Consider the following 6,181-nt stretch of genomic DNA (forward strand, 5'->3'; position numbering starts at 1 on the left):
TATGATGACATCACTGTCCAAAGTTCACTACAGCACTTCGTACTAGTCAGTTCAGTTTAGACCCACCTCTCTCACAGTACACAGTGCTTACCTTTTGGTTTAGTTCATATTAAATATTTTAATCTCTCTTTCTCTCTTACCGCTCCAAGTGCATTATTTCATCATTTCTCATTTAAATATGGATTCCAAATTTATAGTACCAAGTGTCAAGCTAGGATCCAAGAAGATATTTTTATTTAAAGTAGATGTGTTGTAAATTTTCGTGTACAGTCCAGAATATTCATGAGTAGTGAATTGCTTTCTTTTTATTAATGAAGAAGAGTTTTAATTTAAATCAGTGAAGAATTACATACTACACAACAATAGTCATTTCTCAACATCATCTTTCATCTGTGGTCCTTCGATTCTCGTCAAAACCCTAATGGATCTTCAGTTTTAGGATCTAAAGGTATTTCCCACAATTTTACCTCTTAATACCATATATAACAGTGTACTTTGGTCGAAAGTCATTGTGATTTCAGGAAAGTACCTAAGAATAAAATGTGTTATTAATGTGAGGAGAGAATCAACATATCCATTGTCACCTCTTCTCTCATGTTCGAGTTCCACTTTTCGAAGTCTATGTTTCTGAATTTTCCCTTTATGGTCTATAATTTCCAATAGACTTGATTTATTCTTGTGAAGAGTGTACTTTGGTCGAAAGTCATTATGATTTCAGGAAAGTACCTAAGAATAAAATGTGTTATTAATGTGAGGAGAGAATCAACATATCCATCGTCTCCTCTTATCTCATGTTCGAGTTCCACTTTTCGAAGTCTATGTTTCTGAATTTTCCCTTTTATGGGCTATAATTTCCAATAGACTTGATTTATTCTTGTGAAGACTGTACTTTGGTCGAAATTCATTATGATTTTAGGAAAGTGACCAAGAATAAAATGTGTTATTAATGTGGGGAGAGAATCAACATATCCATCGTCTCCTCTTTTCTCATGTTCGAGTTCCACTTTTCGAAGTCTATGTTTCTGAATTTTCCCTTTATGGTCTATAATTTCCAATAGACTTGATTTATTCTTGTGAAGAGTGTACTTTGATCGAAATTCATTATGATTTCAGGAAAGTGACTAAGAATAAAATGTGTTATTAATGTGGGGAGAGAATCAACATATCCACCGTCTCCTCTTTTCTCATGTTTAGTTCCACTTTTCGAAGTCTATGTTTCTGAATTTTCCCTTTATGGTCTATAATTTCCAATATACTTGATTTATTCTTGTGAAGAGTGTACTTTGGTCGAAATTCATTATGATTTCAGGAAAGTACCTAAGAATAAAATGTGTTATTAATGTGAGGAGAGAATCAACATATCCATCGTCTCCTCTTATCTCATGTTCGAGTTCCACTTTTCGAAGTCTATGTTTCTGAATTTTCCCTTTATGGTCTATCATTTCCAAGAGACCTGATTTATTCTTGTGAAAAGTGTACTTTGGTCGAAAGTCATTGTGTTTTCAGGAAAGTACCTAAGAATAAAATGTGTTATTAATGTGTGGAGAGAATCAACATATCCATTGTCACCTCTTCTCTCATGTTCGAGTTCCACTTTTCGAAGTCTATGTTTCTGAATTTTCCCTTTTATGGGCTATAATTTCCAATAGACTTGATTTATTCTTGTGAAGAGTGTACTTTGGTCGAAATTCATTATGATTTCAGTAAAGTGACCAAGAATAAAATGTGTTATTAATGTGGGGAGAGAATCAACATATCCATCGTCTCCTCTTTTCTCATGTTCGAGTTCCACTTTTCGAAGTCTATGTTTCTGATTTTCCCTTTATGGTCTTTAATTTTTATTAAATGACTTGATTTATTCTAATGAGAAGTCTACTTTGATCGAAAGTCATTGTGATTTCAGGGAAGTGCCTGAGAATAAAATTTATTATTAATTTGGGAAAAGAATCAACATAGATATGTCTCCTCTTATCTAATGTTCATGTTACACTTTTCAAAGTCAATATTTCTGATTTTTCTGTTTTATGGTCTCTCATTTCTAAGTGACCTGATTTATTCCTGTGAGAAGTGAACTTTGATCGAAAGTCATAGTGATTTCAAGAAAATACCTGAGCATATAATGTGTTTTTAAAGTGGGAAGAGAATCAACATATGCATCGTCTCCTCTTTCTCATTTTGGAATTCCACTTTTCAAAGTCTATGTACCTAATTTTCCCATTATTGTCTATAAAAGTGACCTGATTAATTCTTGTGGGATATGTACTTTGATCGAAAGTCATTGTGTTTTCAGGGAAGTGCCTGACAATAAAATTTGTAATTAATGTGGGGAGAGAATCAACATATCTATCCTCTCCCCTTATCTCATGTTCGAGTTCCACTTTTCAAAGTCTATTCCTCCACAAACGCTCTCTGTTGATTTTCACCGTGTAAGAGGAGCTCTCTACCCAACTCCGTCATGTCATCGTGTACATCGGGGAGGCCGCGATCTGCGGCGCAAGAGCCCTGCCAGAGTTTCAACGTAGGTTTTATGAGCCATTTATTTGTTATTCAGTTATTCATTGGTTAAGTTATTACGTTTTATAATTAACTAGTTATAGACCAATAGAATTGACTTTGTCAGAACTAATGATTAGACAACTGATTGAACAAATTGTGAATGGTTATAATGTTACTGTTGTTAAGTTGATATGAATAATAATGAAAATAGCAAACTATTAGTGCCTTTGAGTAAAATCAGAATAAAAAATTAAACGTTATTAGACTTGAACGTTGTTCTTTTTCCATAAATTACACCTCAGTATTTTACATCTGCATGCATTACTTAGTTTTCTAAAATTCCAAGAAACACAGAAATACGTGTGAAATACTCGTCAAACACGGTAATACGAGGCCGGTCAAAGTAAATGGTGAGTTTAAAGCTGTTTCTAGCGGCTGCCTCTTCCAGTTGTCCAGGTCGAAATAAACGGACTACTTGCCCTTCGGATGGATGGGCAGACAATCAACCGTCGGTTCCGATTCAAGGACTAGGAACTTTAACAACCACCAGCATGCGTCACTGGCGCCCACCATTCTCTTCGTCACGTAATGCTGTACCTCATCATATTGCTTACTGAAGGTAGTAACTGTGACGTTCTGGAGAGATCCTCCCTTCATAAGGTATTAAAAGAGGTACTTGATTACGGGGCGAGTAGACGCTAGCTCCAAATTGATGTGGGCCTCATATTTCAACAACATGTGTGTGTTGTTTTACGGGACTACCCAACTGCCGTGTACAGTAATATTTCTGTTTCTCGATTGAATGGTCCCCCGATTGGTGTAGTCACGTCTGTCCCCCTCTCGTCAACGTGAGTAGGGCTTGGGGAAGTATTTTGTACAGTAACCCTTTACAGAGTCCCAACAGATTAAGTCAGTTCTGTGATCATTACCACATGGACCGTGGATCATGTGTAACTCTTCCATCAGTGCTACTAATCTGGGTCAGTTTGTCACCTTTGTTGTCACAGCGACCAACTACACACAGTGCCTTGAGGCTAGAGATACGGGTATTGAAAAGGTTGCATCAGGGGATGTAATAAGTCAATAAATGTTGGTCCCTCGGAACCAGATTTCCATATTTAGTTATTTATTTCTTTATGCTACCAACGGTACATGCCAGTTTACAGAAAATATTTAAGAGAAGAATGAAAATACGACAATTAAAATTTAAAGTTTAACAAACAATAATAACAATTTATTAAGCAAAACGTCTCATACCTATATAGGTAACACCAATAAAATCTGAAAGAACAATTACTTAAATAACAGTTTATAATGATCTGAATAATAAATATAAACAACAATAAGTAACAACAACAATAAATGGTTCTAACAACCTTTAAAGTATAAAAAAGAAGGAAAAAGATAAATTTTGGAACTACTATACTACAACAGATACAGCTGGTTAACGGAGGTTCTAACTGTCATCAGAGAGTCGGAGAAAAAGTCGACAGAAACTGCCGTGTACAGCTATATTTTTGATTCCCGATTGGATGGTCCCCCGATCGGTGTAGTCACGTCTGTACTGGACAAACCCCCTCTCGTCAACGGGAGGAGTTTCATAGCAGGACTTTGGGAAGTATTTTGTTCAGTAACCCTTTGCAGAGTCCGAACAGAGGAAGTCAGTTCTGTGATCATTACTACATGGACCGTGGATCATGTGTAACTCTGCAAGCAGTGCTACTAATCTGGGTCAGTTTGTCACCTTTGTTGTCACAGCGACCAACTACACACAGTGCCTTGCGGCTAGAGCAACGGGTATTGAAAAGGTTCCATCAGGGGATGTAATAAGTCAATAAATGTCAGTTCTGTGATCATTACTACATGGACCGTGGATCATGTTTAACTCTGCAAGCAGTGCTACTAATCTGGGTCAGTTTGTCACCTTTGTCGTCACAGTGACCAACTACACACAGTGCCTTGCGGCTAGAGCAAAGGGTATTGGAAAGGTTCCATCAGGGGATGTAATAAGTCAATAAATGTTGGTCCGTCGGAACCTGATTTCCTTATTTAATTATGCAACTAACGGTACAGGCCAGTCCAGCAGGTATTGAAAAGGTTACTTCAGGGGATGTAATAAGTCAATAAATGTCAGTTCTGTGATCATTACTACATGGACCGTGGATCATGTGTAACTCTGCAATCAGTGCTACTAATCTGGGTCAGTTTGTCACCTTTGTTGTCACAGCGACCAACTACACACAGTGCCTTGCGGCTAGAGCAACGGGTATTGAAAAGGTTCCATCAGGGGATGTAATAAGTCAATAAATGTCAGTTCTGTGATCATTACTACATGGACCGTGGGTCATGTTTAACTCTGCAAGCAGTGCTACTAATCTGGGTCAGTTTGTCACCTTTGTCGTCACAGTGACCAACTACACACAGTGCCTTGCGGCTAGAGCAACGGGTATTGGAAAGGTTCCATCAGGGGATGTAATAAGTCAATAAATGTTGGTCCGTCGGAACATGATTTCCTTATTTAATTATGCAACTAACGGTACAGGCCAGTCCAACGGGTATTGAAAAGGTTACATCAGGGGATGTAATAAGTCAATAAATGTTGGTCCGTCGGAACCGGATTTCCTTATTTAATTATGCTACAACGGTACAGGCCAGTTTACAGAAAATATTTTAGAGAAGAAAGAAAATACAACAATTAAAATTTGAAGTTTAACAAACAATAATAACAATATATTAAGCAAAACGTCCCATACCTATATAAGTAACACCAATAAAATCTGAAAGAGCAATTACATAAATAACAAGTTATAATGATCTGAATAATAAATATAAACAATAATAATAAACAATAAGTAACAAGAACATGAAACCTGTATTGATCATGTTTATTCGAGGTTATCAAATAGAAATTCCATAGATATTGAAGCTTTAGTTCTGCATGTCGGTATAACGGACCATTCGCTCACCAAGGTCACAGTGCGAGTAGTGGGTGAAGGGGGGGTGGGGAATAGTTCTCTCCCAAACTATCCTTCTCCTCGCTATCGCATTGACTATGAATTACTCTATCAGCTTTTGGGACAAGTCAACTGGTGTTTTGTTTACAGTCAGCCAGATGCGTCGTCTGCGTTTGATTCATTTTTTGAAATACTGCAGAACTCTATTGCACAATGTAGGGTTCAGATTAATCATAATAACGGGTTTAAAAAGCTTAAGCCATGGATGAATGATTTCATTTGTCGAAAGATAAAAAAGAGGAATCAGTTATTTAAGTTAGTAAAAAATCACCCATTAAATGAAAATTTAAAAGTGTATTATTTAAGGTTTAGAAACAAATTACATTATGAAATCAAACAACTAAAAAATAACTTTTATAAAGAGAAATTTGAGAAATGTAAGGGTAATTCAAAAACTACTTGGAAGACTATAAGAGAGATTACAGGACAAACAAAAAAAGTTGAAATATCAGTTGGACTTGAAATAAATAAAAAAATTGAGATGGACCCATTTTTAGTTGCGAATGAGTTTAATAACTATTTTCTAAATGTGGTGGATAGTTTGGATCTCAGTAAGAGAACTTCAAATGAATTTTCCTCTTTGCACTACAAAAACTACTTTCCGAGGAAAAGTGAAACAAAATCAATATTTTTGGAGTATATTTTTCCTAACGAACTACTAGAAATTATTA

This window comes from Macrosteles quadrilineatus, unplaced genomic scaffold (genome assembly GCF_028750875.1).
Source record: "Macrosteles quadrilineatus isolate MER2022 unplaced genomic scaffold, UCM_ALF_1.0 Scaffold_2__2_contigs__length_208266976, whole genome shotgun sequence".
NCBI lineage: Eukaryota > Metazoa > Arthropoda > Insecta > Hemiptera > Cicadellidae > Macrosteles > Macrosteles quadrilineatus.